The following is a 20,358-nucleotide window of genomic DNA, read 5'->3' on the forward strand; positions in this document are numbered from 1 at the left end:
TCTAATGTTTAGTGATTAAATGTGCAGGATTGTAATTGTAAGCCTATGAGTTCCAAACAAAGTTGAATATCACCCTGAAATTGGACATATTATTTACTGAAATCATGCAGATGGTTCACAAATCTGTCTGAAAAGATCAGGATGATGCATGATGCTTTTGAATACGAAGTGGCAAGATACAAAGATGACAAGGCTGTAATTGGTTCGTTTCTCAAGCGATACATATTTTGCTTCAAATGATTTATTTTACTGGATCAGTTTTATGAAAATAGAAATGGCAGCCATGGAGACAGGTTCTCCTGATAATTGATGTAAAGAATTACATCACATTTACAGAAATTCTGAACTGCTGTAGATTATACACGAAGGACCACTGAAATGTCTGAATGCATTTATAATTATGGTACTTGCCCTGACTTTAGTAGGGCAAGTATGAAAAACATATTTTCATAAAAGATCAGCATTTTGTACACTGGTCAGTTTGCATTTTTTTTCCTGGTTCACCCCCACACTCATAAAGATACATTATTTTTTATATAATTATATGCTATAACATGGAATCACAAGTGCATTTATATATCTCCACCTTCAAATATAATTTGAATTGTGTCATGGCCTATAAATGCCCTTTTGAAGCACACATTTATTGGTAGTTTAGAAAGCCATAGTCTAGTCAAAAAGACTTTCTGTGTAGGAGCTGATTTCTACATAATACCAGCAATGCAAATTCAGTTGGATGTCCACATTACATTGATCATCCAGGATCCAATAAATGCATATACACTTCCTTGCATGCAAGTAGGAATTTGCATGACATTCATGCAATTAATTAATTAGCTAAAATAGGACTTGGGTTAAAAAAAATACAGACAGACTCATAATGTATGAAGTGCCTTTCCCTAAATTGAATTGAAGGGCTCATCTTACATTCACTGATTCTGAAATAACTTTACATTAATTGATAAGAATAGGGAAAAAATCTGTAGAAAGCAAAGGAATAAGCAAGACATATATAAATGATTACAAACATTGGTACTGCTGAAAAACATGGATAACTTTGAAGAATCACTTTAGAACCAGTCATTGCTTAGCTAGAGTAATCTGCCCAATTAATTATTTAATCCTTCACACCTAAATAAGATTTTTCCTTTTTTTGTCTTTCCTTCCCTGTGCATACCCCTTCTCTTCATTCTTCTCCCTCCTGTTTTATTCCTCTTTTTTTGGCTGTTCCTTCTGGATGGAGGAAGCGGAATGCGTACATTTCTCTGTAACAGTAATTGTGTGTTAATATATGAGAATATTTGCTTGTGAGAGAGAATGATTGCTATATGTAGATGCAAGATCAGCTGATTCTATATAGTAACTTTGTTTTACAAGCGAATAATGTTAATCAGCAGTTATTCATTAATTATGTTTTTTGTCTTGGATCTTCCCTTTTTGGAGTATTGTTTCTGGCATAAATATGACACATGATATGAAAATAATATACCATATTTTTTCTTGCTGGTATTACTAATACATAAAAAGATAAGCCATAACATATAAGAAACATTAATGGTGTTCAAAAAAAGTAATTAATATAAAACAGATGTGAGAATCAAGGCAAAATATCTAAATATGTGTCAATTCTGATTTTTTTCTCAGCATCCACTTTTAACTGTGGTGCTACAGGGCTTGACTTTTTCTTTCTTTTTGTTTAATATCTACCTGAAATTTCTGGGTATTCTCATCAGTTTGGGGGGGTCAGGTATGATCAATATGCTGATGATATCCAATTAGACCTCTTGACCTTGGGCCAACAAACAGATGCTTTTGAAGACCTGCCCAAGTGTCTGGAAGCTAGGCAGGCTTGAGTAAGAAGGAATAGACTCAGGTTCTGTCCTGATAAGACAAAATGGCTGTTTGTTTGATCCCCTCATCCCCAGTTGTGGGGACATGCCATCTTTAGTCTTTAATGGGGTTGAACTTCCTATGTGAAACTAGTGCACAATCTAGAGATCCTCTTCCACTCACCGTTTCTGTGATAGCAGCTGTGACCAAGGAGGCCTTTGCACAGGTTCATCTGATACACCAGTTGTGACCCTTGTTGGATAGGGAGATCCTTAAAACAGTCACTCAAGCCTTGGTCACTCTACATGTAATTTCCCAGTCTTGAAGAAGACAGGGAAATTACAACTGGTCCAGAGCAGTGTTGCAGGAATGCAATATTAAGTGTGCCATGATATGAGCAGATACTGTACACCTACTATTTTTCAAGCTGCACTAGCTGTCAGTTGACTTCTGGCTGCAATTCAAGGTCCTGGTTATCACTAAAATGCCCTTCATAGCTACTTGAGGGAATGCCTTTTTCCATATTTTTCCACTGGTCTAGTGAGACCAGCTAGAGTGGAGACACTTCAGATCCCATCAATCAAGTAGGATCACTTTGTGGGCCCCATGAAACATGTTCCTACGCTGTGGAATGCTATCCCTCTGGAGATCTGTACTGCTCTTATACTTATTGTTAAAGACCAAATTAAATCCCTTCGATTGCTCTTTCTTTCTTTCTTTCTTTCTTTCTTTCTTTCTTTCTTTCTTTTCACTGTATTTTTTGTCTCTGAAGTATGTTGTTTTCTTTTTAATTTTTTAAATGTGAACTGCACAGAACAGCTGTAAGTTTGTGTGATCTCAAAGCTGAAATTATAAATAAATGTTTGCTTTCAAATATTTATATTTTTTTATTATTATTTGTGCCTTCAGGTTGTGTTGACGCCTGACAACTGTCTATACTAGTCTCTGCAGTTATGATACTCTTAATAATACTACCAAAGGAGTAATCTATCCTTTAAAAGAGGCAGTAGCTCTGGTCCAGTAGCAATTAAGGAGATAAAATACCTTTAGTAAAAGTGCAGATATAAAATGTAGGCATTTAAGGAAGAAAACTTGTTTTTCTGAAACTCTATTGCTCAGGAAAAATTGATTTAGATACTGAATATTTTAATAGTCCATGAACAACAGCAGGTATTTTCATGTACTATGTTTCTCATGATGTAATAAATATTATACTGCATGATCTTTGGTATCTCTGAAATACAGAGAAGGATGGAGTAGAAACAAAAATAAAGACTGAATTGATTCCAAAAAGTTTAAAATTGAAATGCCAGTAGCTTTACAGAATTTTGTTCCACATAATAACATATAATAACACCAAATTCATGTAACATTAACCTTATGTAATATAATAGCTCAGCTTTGTAAATGTTGATACATATTGTACATAGATAACCTTTGATTAAATAGAGATGAAGAAAATAGTCTTCTAACTGACAGATATTTATGCAATCACCCTTGAGAATAATGCCCAAATGCTCTGATAGTATGAGATTTGTTCTCAATTTAAGAGAATTTAGATGTTCTAGATTTTATTTAGATAGAACTATTATAATATCTGCAACTTGAGTATTGGCAATGTCCCTTGATTCCTATGTAGCTGTATTGATATATATGTATGGATGTAGATGAAAAGCTATAGACACATATATTGTATGTAGAAGCATATAATAGTAATTACATTGTTTGTAGTAGAATACAAAAGTCTATGTTGTATTTATTTATGCAATTTCTATAGCCATCCAACTTAATGACTCTGACTCTGGGTAATCCTTTTACTGTATTTTTTTTAAACACAGCTTTATATTGCATGGCATAGCATGGCATACCATGTTGCAATGCTGCTATAGTTTATTGCAAATCAAGAAATGTGGCTTGCCATTCCTAAGACTCATGTTGCATATTGATCTAAAGGACTTTTAATGTAAATAAAGAAGTTAAATTGTGCAAGCAATGTTTCAAAATCACAGAATCTTGATATTGCTGTGAAGGGATGTGATATTTCAGAGATTCCTTTGAAAAATATCATTATTGGCACAATCCAGGGAAAAAAACTTTTTTTAAAGGTTGTTTTCTTTCTCCTGCATTCCCCATGCCTGATGGCAGTGCTGTAATTTTCATCACCAGATGTCTGCTCAGATTAAGACATCCTCTGCTGTATGTACTAACTAGAGTAATGACAATTATACATGGGTAAGATATAACATTTGCACAGCAAAAACACATAGAGACACAAGGGATGTACAATTTAGTGCAAAACTACCATATTGTAATTTAAATCAGTAATTATTGTCTTTTAAATGTAGCAACCCAGTTATAAAGGCCCCACAACTACAAAGTTACCCAGAATCCTTTGCTATGGTTCCCATAGTGCTCTAGAAGTGGCACCATAGGAGTAATTGTATTGTTTTATGAGTTGCCTTTGACATCAGAAAAGGACTTAGTAGCAGAGCGAACCATCTTCATCTGAAGAGGCCAGGATTTTAAAAAAGGAACAGACTTTCAACCCACTAGGTAACTGTTTGCAGCTCCTTTGGGTAGCACTACACAAAAGTTGAAAGCAGTTCTTCAGGAGCATTCTTCCAGATGTGTAACTGTTCTCTTTCTTTTTAAAGTCTCTGTTTGATATTGCCATACTTCAACCTAAAGAATTCCTGCAATAGTACTTTAAAATCCACTGCAGGCACTTCTTGAACATTTCCAGCATTGTTAGTAATTTGTAAAAGGAAATCTTGGCTACCTGATGCTTTCTTCATTTTACACTGAAAGACTTCTGAACATTTTACAGTTAGCTGATGCTTCCATTTGGCATAACTTTAAAAAAAGATACATGTGTTCAGGTTTTTTTCTTTAAAGGCACCCTCAAAAAATAAAAATGCCATTACATTTATTTTTTCACTATTCTTCAAAATCAACTTAGTTTTACTGCTCTTGTTCATTTTCAATTCTTTACATTCCCTAAAATGTAGGTTGTAGATTATGGAATTACAATAGAGTAGGCAGCCTATTTGACTAATCTCAGCAAAATCAGACCTTGATAATACTAGATGACAGACCACCAAGAAATACCACAGCAGTAGCCTAGACTGGAAAGTTCGCAAATGATTCCAGAAGAATCCAGCAGCAAATATTTCCATGTTGTTGACAAAACAGCTATAGGGATATGCTCCTGAAATCACCAGGAATTAGTTTTGAATGATAAAAACTCTTTTACCTTACATATGAAGCATCATTTCTTAAATCCACAGTCTACTATTTAAATGAGTTCCCAATCCTAAATTTGAATGAGGATAAACTAAACCTGTTTTTGCTATAACCATAGACCAGCTAAGATAGAAAAACGTGTTACTTCTGCCCAAAGATTTTTTTCCATGACTTTCCAAATATTCTATTCTAGGAGGGAAGCTTAATTTCACAGACAATCTATTTTCTGCTACCTTCTCTTATTGTTATCATTATTCTGTTTATTATTACTGTGTTGTTTTGCATGTACTTCTGCATGGGCAACAAATTCCTTGGGTGTTTAATCACTCTTGGCTAAATAAAGTATTCTGTTCTGTTCTAATTCTAGTTGGTTTTAAGGTTCTAGTTCTAGTTCTAGTTGGTTTAGTTTTCTAGTTCTAGTTTTAAGGTTTGATTTTAACATTCCATGTTTTAAGTTAGATGTAACTGTAGGCCGCCCAGGGTTAGCCTATAGTAAGATGGGCAGCCAATAAATTTTATAAATAAATAAACTCTATTTCATTAATTTCAGCTCTTTATCTTTTAGTTTTCCTGTAGTCTAAGTTACAATCTTTCATACAATACGATTGTCACTATATGAGCCTGTTGGCCATTGCTTTGGTCAACTGAGCATATTTGCACAATATGCTTTTAATAAATAGAGATGGTATAGACCAGGGGTCACCAACCTTTCGGACCTCAGGGACCACTAAATTCATAATTTTAAATCCCGCAAACCACTAATATGATCTGCCTAATGATCAACTGGGTGGGCGAGGCTAGATGGTCATGTGACTGGGTGGGCGTGGCCAACTCAATGTCACTTATGTCTACTCACCCCTCCCCTCCCAGCCACTCCTCCCCTCCCTGCCCGGGCTCCTTAGGGCCCCAACAGGAAGCAGTTGTTGGAGCTAAGCAGCCACCACAAGAAAGAGTTGGCAAAACAGCTCAGTTCAAATTGGATCTGGCTGAGAAGGAGGCTCAGCAGAAGCACCTCACCGAGGACTATGAGCATAGGCTTTCCAAGCAGAGGGAAGACCTGCGGGAGTGCAAGGCCAGGTACAGGTGCTTGGAGGCTCAGCAGGCTGAGATGGTCAGCCAGTTCCATGCCATGATGCAGTCTCACTGGAACAAGGCCCTCCGGCTCTTTGCCACCAGCGGCGTTTCCCTTCAGCTTTCGCCCAAAGCGCCGCACCAGGAGGCTGAAGCAGAACCCAAGTCAGAATTTCTGTCTACCTCCAACTCACACAAAAAGACCCCAAAGGGAGATACTTTCTGCATCAACACAAACGTTTATTGCACGTATCTGTCTCAGGGGCTGTAGTTTGAGGACCCTTGATTTAGTGCAATATAAAAAATGCAAATAATTTTTCTGCGGACCACCAAAATTTTCTCACGGATCACCAGTGGTCCATGGACCACCAGTTGGTGACCTCTGGTATAGACTGAGTGGTAGGTAAAGGTAAGCACCGTCCCAGTCTGTTTGGACACTTTTTGGTCAATGTCCCCTGAGTACACCAAAACCTAGTTATTACTTAAACATACTCATGTCACTGTGTGCAAGCTGGGCTTTCTAACCTAGAGAATACTTTGCAAGCCAATATTCCCTGCACCTTATCAACTACAATATAAAGAACCTTAAATTATTTGATAGTAACTTGGGGAAAAAATCCTATGCTACTATAAAATAGTAATTCCCCAAAACATTTAATACTATCTATTTTTTCTTTCATTAATTTACTATACCAAGTATACGTTTCACAGGAGAAAAGTTTAAAGTTTCTAGCACTTCCATTGTGACTTAACAATTTACACATTTTTAAAAACTATTTGATCATATACCGTATTTTCCGGCGTATGAGACAACTGGGCGTATAAGACGATCCCCAACTTTTCCTGTTAAAATATAGGGTTTGGGCTATACTCGCCATATAAGACTACCCCTCTTCCAATGCACACCAAATAAAAATTAAAAAACATCAACTGGCTCACCTACAATGTAAAAGCAGCTGTGCTAGACCCAAAATGGCCCCTGCAACAAGCAGGAACCTCACACAGCCACAAAAAGCCCCCCAAAAAAACTTTCACACTCTAAACACACACAACACAACACAACTGGCTCACCCACAATGTAAAAGCAGCTGTGCTAGTCCCAAAATGGCCCCAGCAACAAGCAGGAACCTCACACAGCCACAAAAAGCCCCCCAAAAAACTTTCACACTCTACACACACACAACACAACTGGCTCACCCACAATGTAAAAGCAGCTGTGCTAGACCCAAAATGGCCCCTGCAACAAGCAGGAACCTCACACAGCCACAAAAAGTCCAAAAAACCAACTTTCACACTTTACACACACAAAATTCCACATACAGCTTTGTGAGATTTTGTGTGTTTGTGTAGTTAGAGTGAAACACTACAGAAACACACTAAATCTCAGAAAGCTGCACAAATATTATTTTATTTTATTTTATTTTTATTTTTATATGAAAGCTAAATTTAAAACTTCCTAAACTTTAAATGGCTAGGTCTAAAAAAGAACAACTAAAAAAACCCCAATTGACTATTTTTTTTAAAGCTCCCAAAGGGGAAAAAAACTTACCCAATAGAACAGGGGTCTCCAACCTTGGCAACTTTAAGACTTGTAGACTTCAACTCCCAGAATTCCTCAGCCAGCTTTGCTTTGCTGGCTGAGGAATTCTGGGAGTTGAAGTCCACAATTAACTCCTTGCTTGATTGCAGGCAGGGAGTTGCTTGCTTGCCTGAATAGATTCAGGCAAGCGAAGCAAGGCAAGCGTTGGGACTAGCAGCTGAGGTAAGCAAACTGGAGGGGGAAAACTTTTTATCTTTTACATGGCTCTGGCCATCCCAGCTGAGTTGCAGGGAACTCAGCTGGGATGGGATCGACCGTCAGAGCTGGGACTGTCAGAGCCATGGTTCTGGCGATCCCAGCTGAGTTGCAGGGAACTCAGCTGGAATCGTCAGAGCTGGGATCGTCAGAGTAAAAGGGAAAAGACTTTTTTCCTTTTACATGGTTTCTGGCGATCCCAGCTGAGTTGCAGGGAACTCAGCTGGGATCGTCAGAGCTGGGATCGTCAGAGTAAAAGGGAAAAGACTTTTTTCCTTTTACATGGTTTCTGGCGATCCCAGCTGAGTTGCAGGGAACTCAGCTGGGATCGTCAGAGCTGGGACCGACCGTCAGAGCTGGGACCGTCAGAGCCATGGTTCTGGCGATCCCAGCTGAGTTGCAGGGAACTCAGCTGGGATCGTCAGAGCTGGGACCGTCAGAGCCATGGTTCTGGCGATCCCAGCTGAGTTGCAGGGAACTCAGCTGGAATCGTCAGAGCTGGGATCGTCAGAGTAAAAGGGAAAAAACTTTTTTCCTTTTACATGGTTCTGGCGATCCCAGCTGAGTTGCAGGGAACTCAGCTGGAATCGTCAGAGCTGGGATCGTCAGAGTAAAAGGGAAAAGACTTTTTTCCTTTTACATGGTTTCTGGCGATCCCAGCTGAGTTGCAGGGAACTCAGCTGGGATCGTCAGAGCTGGGATCGTCAGAGTAAAAGGGAAAAGACTTTTTTCCTTTTACATGGTTTCTGGCGATCCCAGCTGAGTTGCAGGGAACTCAGCTGGGATCGTCAGAGCTGGGATCGACCGTCAGAGCTGGGACCGTCAGAGCCATGGTTCTGGCGATCCCAGCTGAGTTGCAGGGAACTCAGCTGGGATCGTCAGAGCTGGGACCGTCAGAGCCATGGTTCTGGCGATCCCAGCTGAGTTGCAGGGAACTCAGCTGGAATCGTCAGAGCTGGGATCGTCAGAGTAAAAGGGAAAAAAGTTTTTTCCTTTTACATGGTTTCTGGCGATCCCAGCTGAGTTGCAGGGAACTCAGCTGGGATCGTCAGAGCTGGGATTGACCGTCAGAGCTGGGACCGTCAGAGCCATGGTTCTGGCGATCCCAGCTGAGTTGCAGGGAACTCAGCTGGGATCGTCAGAGCTGGGACCGTCAGAGCCATGGTTCTGGCGATCCCAGCTGAGTTGCAGGGAACTCAGCTGGAATCGTCAGAGCTGGGATCGTCAGAGTAAAAGGGAAAAAACTTTTTTCCTTTTACATGGTTTCTGGCGATCCCAGCTGAGTTGCAGGGAACTCAGCTGGGATCGTCAGAGCTGGGATTGACCGTCAGAGCTGGGACCGTCAGAGCCATGGTTCTGGCGATCCGAGCTGAGTTGCAGGGAACTCAGCTGGGATCGTCAGAGTAAAAGGGAAAAAACTTTTTTCCTTTTACATGGTTTCTGGCGATCCCAGCTGAGTTGCAGGGAACTCAGCTGGGATCGTCAGAGCTGGGATCGACCGTCAGAGCTGGGACCGTCAGAGCCATGGTTCTGGCGATCCCAGCTGAGTTGCAGGGAACTCAGCTGGGATGGGATCGACCGTCAGAGCTGGGACCGTCAGAGTAAAAGGGAAAAGACTTTTTTCCTTTTACATGGTTTCTGGCGATCCCAGCTGAGTTGCAGGGAACTCAGCTGGGATCGTCAGAGTAAAAGGGAAAAAACTTTTTTCCTTTTACATGGTTTCTGGCGATCCCAGCTGAGTTGCAGGGAACTCAGCTGGGATCGTCAGAGCTGGGATCGACCGTCAGAGCTGGGACCGTCAGAGCCATGGTTCTGGCGATCCCAGCTGAGTTGCAGGGAACTCAGCTGGGATCGTCAGAGCTGGGACCGTCAGAGCCATGGTTCTGGCGATCCCAGCTGAGTTGCAGGGAACTCAGCTGGAATCGTCAGAGCTGGGATCGTCAGAGTAAAAGGGAAAAAACTTTTTTCCTTTTACATGGTTTCTGGCGATCCCAGCTGAGTTGCAGGGAACTCAGCTGGGATCGTCAGAGCTGGGATTGACCGTCAGAGCTGGGACCGTCAGAGCCATGGTTCTGGCGATCCCAGCTGAGTTGCAGGGAACTCAGCTGGGATCGTCAGAGCTGGGACCGTCAGAGCCATGGTTCTGGCGATCCCAGCTGAGTTGCAGGGAACTCAGCTGGAATCGTCAGAGCTGGGATCGTCAGAGTAAAAGGGAAAAAACTTTTTTCCTTTTACATGGTTTCTGGCGATCCCAGCTGAGTTGCAGGGAACTCAGCTGGGATCGTCAGAGCTGGGATCGACCGTCAGAGCTGGGACCGTCAGAGCCATGGTTCTGGCGATCCCAGCTGAGTTGCAGGGAACTCATCTGAGATGGGATTGACCGTCAGAGCTGGGACCGTCAGAGTAAAAGGGAAAAGACTTTTTTCCTTTTACATGGTTTCTGGCGATCCCAGCTGAGTTGCAGGGAACTCAGCTGGGATGGGATCGACCGTCAGAGCTGGGACCGTGAGAGCCATGGTTCTGGCGATTCCAGCTGAGTTGCAGGGAACTCAGCTGGGATCGTCAGAGCTGGGATCGTCAGAGCTGGGATCGCCAGAGCCATTTAAGGCTCGTCAGAGCCTTTCGGGCTGGTCTGCCTGGTTACAGGAGAACGACACCCGGCGTATAAGACGACCCCCGACTTTTGAGAAGATTTTCATGTGTTAAAAAGTCGTCTTATACGCCGGAAAATACGGTATATAGGTGTAACAATTACGGTATCACTGTGTTCCTTTGCACTTTTGATTCTTTAGTGTTTTGACACTAACAACATTTCCTGCCATTTTCTTGGGGTTATGTGAACTAAATTAGGTTCAGTTAGAGACTATTTGCAGAGATTCAGGATTTAGGAATTATTCTTGTGTCAGTTGTAATCAGCAAGCAGCTTGAAGATCTCCAGAAATATTAAGAGGAGCAGGGAAAATACACATAGCTATGTCCTGAACTCAAGACACAATTGCGCTACTTGGAACATTACCTAAGAAAATTTCCATAGGGAAAATATTTTTGATATTTGGAGGCAAAGAATTTAAAAACAACACTTAACTGAGCTACCAAACAAGCATCAGTCATTTTCGTATGTCCAAAATGATTCTCAGTCTCCAACCAAGTGCATAACTGACTTTTTTTAACTACCCCCTCTTCCTTTTTGCTAACTCCGGTCAATGTCAGCAGGGATGAAACCTACGCCTGCTGTTTTATTGACTAATGCACTCTCCAGTTCTCCATAGCTGTAGGAATTCAATTTTTTAAAAAAACAAACCAATTGTAGCATATTGGAACACTCTAGACTGAAGAATTTTATCTTGTCCCAATTCTGGGAGAGAACTTGATTTGAGTATGATTTGCTCTGTGTTTACAACATTTGAAGCAGATATTTTTACAAACAACTCCGACTGTTTGTGCACCCCTAAACAGAATACACGAGCTTTTACAGTTAGTCAACAGTCTTTAACAGCATTTTGAAATGAAATATTATTGCACCAGCTAGAATACTATACAATATGCTTGTCTTCTTTCTGTTCTCAACTTTGGACTATATATATATTTTTTTAATTTGATTTATATGCCGCCCTTCTCCGGAGACTCAGGGCGGCTTATAATGTGCTAAGCAATAGCCTTCATCCTTTTGTATATTTATACAAAGTCAGCTTATTGCCCCCACAACTGGGTCCTCAATTTACCTACCTTAGAAAGGATGGAAGGCTGAGTCAACCTTGAGCCTGGCAAGATTCGAACCTGCAGTAATTGCAGGCAGTTGGTTTTATAACAGGGTGCTTTAGACCACTGTACTACCAAGGCTCTTATTTGACTTCTGATATACATTTTGAGGTAATAAAATATATAGAAAGGAATCCCAGATTATAAATTGTAGCCTTCTGTGGAAAATTCAAGCCTCTCAGAATCATATATTAAGAAAAAAATAAGTTCTTTATCAGTTTTAAAGATAAGAATACTAATTAATTCCTTCTTGAAGCAAGAAGTTAAAACTATTGTTGTTTTTTGCTTTTGTTTAATAAAAACCTACTGTTTTATGAAGTCCAAATAAAATTTGCATTTTGGAAAACTTAAGACCACACTTTGAAATTCTGATTATATAGAATTTGTGATTCAGATTTCAAGGGGAAAAGGAAATGGTTCTCTTAAAGGAGCAAATTTTCCAGGCATGCTTTCATGAGATCTTTTAAATAGAATATAGCATTTAGATTTTATTCCTGTTCCCTTATTAAAGTCATCCAAGTTAGTAACCAATAAATATTGTAATGTCAGAAAAACATTGAAGTACTTGGAGGTTTTCGTACTGTCATATATTATCATTATATATATTCATATTTAAGGATCTCCTTATTAATGCTAGTTAAAGGTAGGGGAGCAATAACCAAGGAATTAGTGTTTCAGATGGGGCTGTTAATATGTTCTGGATGGGGCTGATGTCCGTTAGGACGCTTTTTATTTGTAGGACAAAACTATTTAGAGATACTATATTCATATAACCATCATCATCCCCTAAGAAATAGCAAATATTGTTAATATTTTAATTGGCAGCTAGCTTGGGATTTTCTTTGACTGTTCTAGTAGTTATAATATGAAAGTCCTTTGCACTCTTTTTAACAGCTGCCATTTCAGATGTTTGGTTTTTTTTTTACTTTACATTGGTAGCCTGTGTGGAAGACAATCCAAGTAGAGTACTCAGTACACATCCTGTACGCTGGATCCTCGAGGGCTGCTGTGGCTTTTGCCAGATGAAGCCTTTTTGATTTTGAGGTTGATGAAACACAGTGCTGTTATTGATCTGTGCATGACATATCCTGTCTCTCTGCTGGCAGAGTGTAGCAACATTTATCCAGGAATTTGTGAAATGTCACTTGGATCATGTTTGTAAGATAAACGGTGTGAAAAGCAGAATCCAAGCTAAGAGTATATGTGGGATTGGACGTGACTATCTTCTTTCTTTCTGTGTCCTGCTCTAGCTCAGCCAAAGGCAATGGTTATGTTTTTTTAATATTAAGCTTCAGATAATTCGGAGAAGTATGATTGTCACTTGAAATACTCTGTGAAATAACATATTATTTTACCACTCTATTTTGAATAGAGTGCATATGGGATCAGAGTATGTTCACTCTGTTAAACTTCATTCTGTGATCTGGATAACACCAGTCAATCATTGTATATAAGGGGAAAAAAACCAGGCATTGTTTTTGAACCAAACAAGAGCTTCCTACGTGACTTCAACTATGTAAAAACTAGCAAAGGTAGCCATAGATCCACACACCTGTATTCAAACATTTCTCCCTTGGTCTTGTAACTTTTTCTTGATCTTTATCTTGATTTGGATTCTGTGTGCCTGTATCAGCAAAACATCTGAAATGTTTGTCTTCCACAATATACTACTGCCTTTCTTATTGATTACTTATTCTTATTTACTGCCTTTTTTCTGAGAGCTCAAGTGATTTACAACAGACTCTTAATTATATCCCCACAAGAAACTTATCAAGTAGCCTGGATTGAGGAAAAGTGACTGACTCAGAGTCACCCAGTGAGCTCTGTGGTTGATGGACCAATCCAATATTTTAAAATATCCTGACTCTCTAATGCAGCATTTGTCATTACGATTATTTAAAAAGGGTGGAATATGGAGAATATGGCCCCCTTTATTGAAACATCACTGTCTCATTTCTCATCTTCTCATTTTTCTTACTATTTTCTCCTATTGGTTTCTTATGTTTTATCAATTGTTATTTGTAATGATTGTACTATGATCATGACCTATGACCTATTACTTGCTGTTTATACGTACACTGTTAGCTTATGCACCAGAAACAAATTCTTTGTGTGTCTGATGACACTTGGCCAATAAAGAATTCTATTCTGTTCTGTTCTGTTCTGTTCTGTTCCGTTCCGTTCCGTTCCACTCCACTCCACTCCGCTCCACTCCACTCCACTCCACTCTAATCCACATCTGCTCTGCTCTGCTCTACAATTTAAATGATGTAGAATAATCTCAAATTTTCCTCCAAAGATTTCTAGCAGCCAAAACTAGTATAGTCTCATTGAGAGAGTTGCCGGCGACAGTTACTAGCTGTATTCAATAATTGTATATAAAAAGCTACTCATTTTAACTAATCCTTTTGCATAGAAAACCTGTGCAGCTGTGTGTTATTTACGCTTCTCAAATGTAATAAGTCATTGGTGATCAAAAAATGAAGAACACACCTATTGAGCAGAATAACTCATCTAAACAAGAGAAATGATAGGATCAAGCTCAGGAAGAATCTCCAGACCTGCAATTTCTGTCACTCAGACTAAGTTGAATAATGTCTATTTAAAACAGTGGCTTGGTCTTGGATCATAAGCAAATAAATACATCAGAGGCAAATTCTCTGCAGTCTCATAAATCATGAACATATATGCTAAATAGATGTATGTGTGTGTGTAATTCTTCAAATTTCCAGCATTGCAAATAATAGGTTGGTTGGTTTGTTTTGGGGTTTTTTTGCCTCAGTTGCATAGTCCCTGCTTTTTTAGAAACCAGATCACTTGGATTCTCAGATCTTTCCCAGCTATTGACTTTTCAAATTATTTTAGATATCCTTCCCTCTAAAACATAAAGATCTGAAGAATTGGGTTGTGCCATGTTTTATTAGTTTCTTGATTACTGGCCTTCTCACAATTCTGCAGATAGTCTCAGATAAGTGTTTTAGTGTTAGCTGAGAACATCAAACAGAAGTGTATGAACTATAATATATAACACAACGATTAAAAGAAGAAAAAGTAATGTACAGCACATTTAATAGCAAATAAGTGAAGCAATGGTATATCTAAACATAGCAGTTTTGCTTTTCAGAAGCAGATTTAGATATTTATGTTTATAAATGTATATTCAAGTGGTATATATTCATAACTGGGAGTCAAATATACTTTGTATTACCAATATTTCCAAGTATTAGTAATAATATTATAATATCAGTAATTTGGCCCAGTTTAAAACAAATTCCTTTGTTCTGTGGAGAGTTAATATCTGCTCTGCTATTTCTAATTGCATAGGAGGAATTACAGAAAATTTTCTCTCCTTACTTTGAAAAAAATACATTGCTAAAAATAAATTTTTGACAAATCTGCTTACATTTTATGTATGCAATGAGTTACTGTCTTCATTTGGTATGAAATAGTTATCTTAAATAATAAACAACCTTCTAAAGGCAGGTTTTCCACACCATCTTTATTTCAATTTCATTATATTTTTCTAAGTGGAAAACAGATGGTAGCATTTCTCCCCCATTGAATATTACTGTAACATATTTGTGCGCCTGATATCTGAAGCATGTGAATAGTTAGGATTGCTGGTGTTAAATTTGTAATGAGTTGTAAGGATTGTGAAATTCCCTGACCGAGCATCATGTACGTTTTTCATGAGACTTGTAATTCTAAGATATGGTAAATAGTGGCTAAAAGTAAGATTTCCTTTGACTTCGGCTCAACAGCTGGTGGCTTTGTGGTCATGTCCACATAAATTTTGTGGTAATAATACAGAAGTGCTTTACCACAGCTTTGTTTCACATTTTATATTTTTAACTAAACAGTTTTTCAACTTCTTTTATAGCTCTGAATTTATAGCTCTGGGTTTTTCAGATATGAGGCTTCAGTCCTGCCTTGAAATACCAGAAACTGAGGGTGAAATCTTGTATATGCAAAGCATGTGCTCACTTCATTCAAGTGATGTCTTATTTTTCAAATACGACATTGATAATAGAATCAGTCTTCTGTCAGTGTTGTTTCTGCCCACTAAGTAATCATAATTTGCCTTCTGACAAGGGAATAAAGAAATTAGTGTAAAAGTTAATTTCCATGCCTTAGGCCTGATCAATGCTCTAGGCAGATGTCATTCTTGCTAGTGAGAAATAAGCCCCAAGTGTTAATTTTGTTCACGCACAATCTTTTTTTAAAATAGATTTTTGAATAGACTGTTGCTTGAGTAGTTCAGTCGTGTAAGAAATGGCTTTTCAGAGGTGATTCTAGGATTTTTGTTTTAAATATATATTGTAGTTTCATTTGAGAGGCCAGTGGTAGCAATGGTTTCTGTTGTATGACTATCTATAGTTTATTCTTTGTAAGCACTGCTGGTTTGTTTCTAGGTAGCAAGAATTTAATAGCCATAGGGGTCATGACAGAAAAGGACCAGCAACATTTTCAAATTAAGTACAACATAAAAATGTCTTTTGTTCCCTCATGTAATATTTTTAAATGCCCCAAATTATTGAATCACACATTATTTAGGTATTCTTGCTATAAGTCTCATTAATTTCATAGGTCAAATATTTTCTAGAGATTGAAAAGCCCTAAGGTTATATACCTCTCTTCATCATATCTCTAAACTGAGAGTCCTGGATTTACATCAAGGGAAAGGGGCACCATAAAGTTTTCCCCTCCTAGCTATTAAGCCCTTTACTTTTTCACTTCCACACTCAATTTTAGTTTCCACCATTTATTGAGTCTTAATATCTTGTTAGTTAAACAGTGGAAGGGCCAAGGGGCATCACTGTTGAGTTGTGCTTGGGGCACCAATTGGCCTTGGATGATAGGAGTTAATTCTCCGGTATAGAACATATTTTAAAATACTATAATAACTGTATATGCTATAATTTCATGTTCTGTAAAGTCTACATATTGGAGAGATGGGTGTAATAAATTTAATTTACCAACTGGGCATTAATATGTGTAGGTATTAATATGATCTTTTGAAATGAAAACTACATCAAATAGAATGAAAAATATATACAAAAGCAATTGTATTTTGTAAAGCAATATTTATGAACTGATAGTGCCAATCTATATTTCTCTTTTGGGATATAAACACTTTTTAAATATTTTGTTAATTCTACCTTTATTATTTTTATAAATCATTCAAATTGTCAAACTTACCTAATATTTCTTCCCCCTCCTGCTTTCCCCACAACAACGATCTTGTGCGGTGAGTTGGGCTGAGAGAGAGTGACTGGTCCAAGGTCATCTTGCTGGCTTTTATGGTTAAGGCAGGATTAGAACTCACAAACTACTACTTTTTAGCCTGGTGCTTTAACTACAAGACCAAATACTTCATTAGAGATTGGGATTTTTGGTGCTTTAAATATTCTTAAAAACTGTTTGGTTAATTCCATACCATATTTAGAATGACTTCAATAATAATATAGCAAACCTCAATTGTCATAGCTGTCGGTGCAGCATATCTTGAAGTTATGTTCATTTATACTAGATAACTGAATTTCAAGGAGAACCAAGTCATGATAGGCAATTAGCAGTAATTAGAAAGATTCAACTCAATGAGATGTCAACATTGGATTGCTTAAAGAAACAGCTGAATGTCAGGCACTTGAAAATAAAGTATTTCTTCCCCTGACATCCAGGTATGGCGTATGAAATATGAAATGTTAATTTAACTTTTCTGCTTATTATTCATGTGCAATATTATTTTGTCATTCAGCTACTACTTTGACAGAATTCAAGGAGTCTTAGAAGAGTGCTTCTGGAATAAAAGATTAATCTGGCCAAAGGCTGATGAAGTCTAATAACTATCTAAACTAGTTGTTAAAAAGTGTGCTATATTGCTTTGTCTTGCCTGACATTTTGTGATATACTGTATTATCTTCCAGCAAATATCCAAAGATAGTTTATAAATATGTGCTCTGCCCTTAATTCTAAATTGTAGATGATGATGATGATGATATTTGTGCAAAGATTAATGTCATGATGGAAGACACAGTTGCTGGTCAATGGTGGTAGATTGGAAGAAGTTAATATCAACATTTCAAGGAGACTCGCTCTCACCACTACTGTTTGTCATGGCACTGATTCCTCAGTCAACAATATTGAATAACTCAGGCCATGGCTATGAAACATAGAAAACAACTGCCAGGCTACCCCACCTCCTTTACATGGATGATCTGTATGGAAAAATATCATCTGAAATAGAATCACTGCTCAACACTATCCATATACAGCAGTATATTGGGATGAAGTTGGACTGAACAAATGTGCCATGCTCACCATCAAACAGGGGACAATAGTGAAAAATGAAGGGATCAACTTGCCCTGTGGAAATAACATCAAAAGTCTGGATGAAGATGATCATTACAAATACCTGGGCATCCTTCAAGGTGACAGCATCAAGCACACTGAAGTCAAGAAGGTTAGAAGTGAATACATCAAGAGAGCGAAGAAGGTCTTAACATACAATCTCACTAGAGGAAATACCATCAAAGTAATTAACACCTGGACAATTCCAGCCATTAGATTATACAGCTGGAATAGCTGGACTCAAGCAGAACTAAAAGCCGTGGATAGGATAACCAGAAAAATACTGACAATGAATCATGCCCTTCATCCTTTCAGTGATTTTGACAGATTTCACTTAGCAGGGAAAATAGGTGGGTGTGAACTGTTGCAAGTACATCAGATGGTTGAAGACCGTGATGGCGAACCTATGGCACGCGTGCCACAGGTGGCATGCATAGGCATATGAGTTGGCATGCCAGCTGAGTTCTGGTGCTCATGCGCGTGCCAGCCAACTGATTTTCAGGACTTCTGGGCCCACCAGAAGTAGGGAAACAGGCTGTTTCCTGCCTCTGGGGGGGTGGGGGGAAGGCCCGTTTTTCTTTCTTACCTGGTTCCAGATCCTCTCTATTTATCTGCGGAGGGCGAAAACAGCCTTTTCCACTCCCTCAGAGGCCCTCCAAAGGCCTGAAATGGCCCATTTCCCCACTCCCAGTGGGACAGGAAGTGACTTTTTTGCTGTCCCCAGCCTCCAGAGACTCCTAGAGAGGTTGGGAACAGCAAAAAATGTCACTTCCTGTTCCACCGGGATTTGGGAAATGGGCCGTTTCAGGCCTTTGGAGGGCCTCCGAGGGAGTGGGAAAGGCTGTTTTCGCCCTTCCCAGATCAATAGAGAGGATCTGGAACCAGGTAAGAAAGAAAAACGGGCCTACCACGCCATCACATGCCAGGAGCAGGGGGGGAGAGAGGGAAGGTTGCGCGCACATGTGCAGGGCAGGGCACATAGAATTATCGGTGTGGGCACGTGCGCGCGTGACCCTCCCCCACCCCCCCCTCTCCTGGCACGCGATGGCAAAAAGGTTAGCCATCACTGGTTGAAAAAGAAGAAAGGGCATGGAAGAATATCTGAAGGACAGTGAAGAAGTTGCACTGAAACTTGTATACCAGGAAGGCTTACTGCGTTTTGGAGAGAACAAACTGGTCTACCAGAAAGACCAAATGGAGAACAGAAAAGAGACATGGGAAGACAAAGTATTGCATGACAAGTACATTTTAAAAATAGCAGGGAAAACAGATAATAACAAGATCTGGTAATGACTAAGAGCTGGAAAATTGAAAAAGAGAAAGAGGGGCTAATTCTGGCTGCACAAGACCTTAAGAACAAACTCATACAAAGCTAGAATTGAGAAGACAGCAACAGAAGCAAGTGCTGCTTCTTCAAGAAGCTAAAACAATGAACTACCTGGTTAGGTGCTACAAGAGGATTGTACAATCTGACTACAAACAATGGCATGAAAAAGTAGCAACAATGGTATATTTGAAGCTTTGCAAGAACGGCGGGACCATAAAATAGAGAAAATCATAAATAATGAAGAAGCTAAAGTGCTCTGGAACTTTAGAATTCAAACTGATATGCACCTGTCACATAATACCCCAATTGTCAATAAAAAAAGATAAACAAGTCTGGGTAGTGAACATAGTAGTACCTGGAGGCAGCAGAATAGAAGAGAAAGAACTGGAAAAGATAACAAAATACCAAGACCTGCAAATAGAAATAGAATGAATCTTGTAAAAGAAAGCAAAGGTAATATCAATAATAATAGGCACCTTGGGTTCAATCCCAAAACAACTGGAGCACCACTTGAACACCATTGGCAAATTTACCATCAGTCAATTGGAAAGGGCAGCTTTATTCGGGACAGCTTAACATCCTATGATGATACCACTAACATCATCAAACATCAACATCTGCCTATCCCTGGTCCTTGGGAAGGACTCGATTGGTGGATAAAAATGGCATATACCATCTGAACAACTGGATGTCTGTGCAATGAAAAATAATGCACATTAACAAAATCACCTTCAGTCAATTGCAAAATTGCTTTACTAGGAGTAGCTTACATCCTGTGACAATACCTTTAACACCAACAAAAAACAACATACGCCTATCCCAGATCCTTAAAAGAAACTCAATAGGTGGATAAAAATCTAATCTAAACTGGCTGACTGTGCAACAAACCATAATCATTATTATAATTGTTATAATTGTGTTGCAAATAATGTATTGTTTTACAATTATAGATTTTAGCCAACAAAATTATTTAATGGTCTTA

General features: G+C 38.9%; 1 protein-coding gene across 4 annotated transcripts in view; it reads left to right on the forward strand.

The window, feature by feature from the left end:
- The window catches only part of CNTLN (centlein), a 200,038-nt gene that overhangs the window by 132,393 nt on the left and 47,287 nt on the right, over positions 1–20,358 (forward strand). The window lies entirely within an intron of this gene.

This window comes from Pantherophis guttatus, chromosome 2 (genome assembly GCF_059756535.1).
Source record: "Pantherophis guttatus breed Tessera chromosome 2, ASM5975653v1, whole genome shotgun sequence".
Classification (NCBI taxonomy): Eukaryota; Metazoa; Chordata; class Lepidosauria; order Squamata; family Colubridae; genus Pantherophis; species Pantherophis guttatus.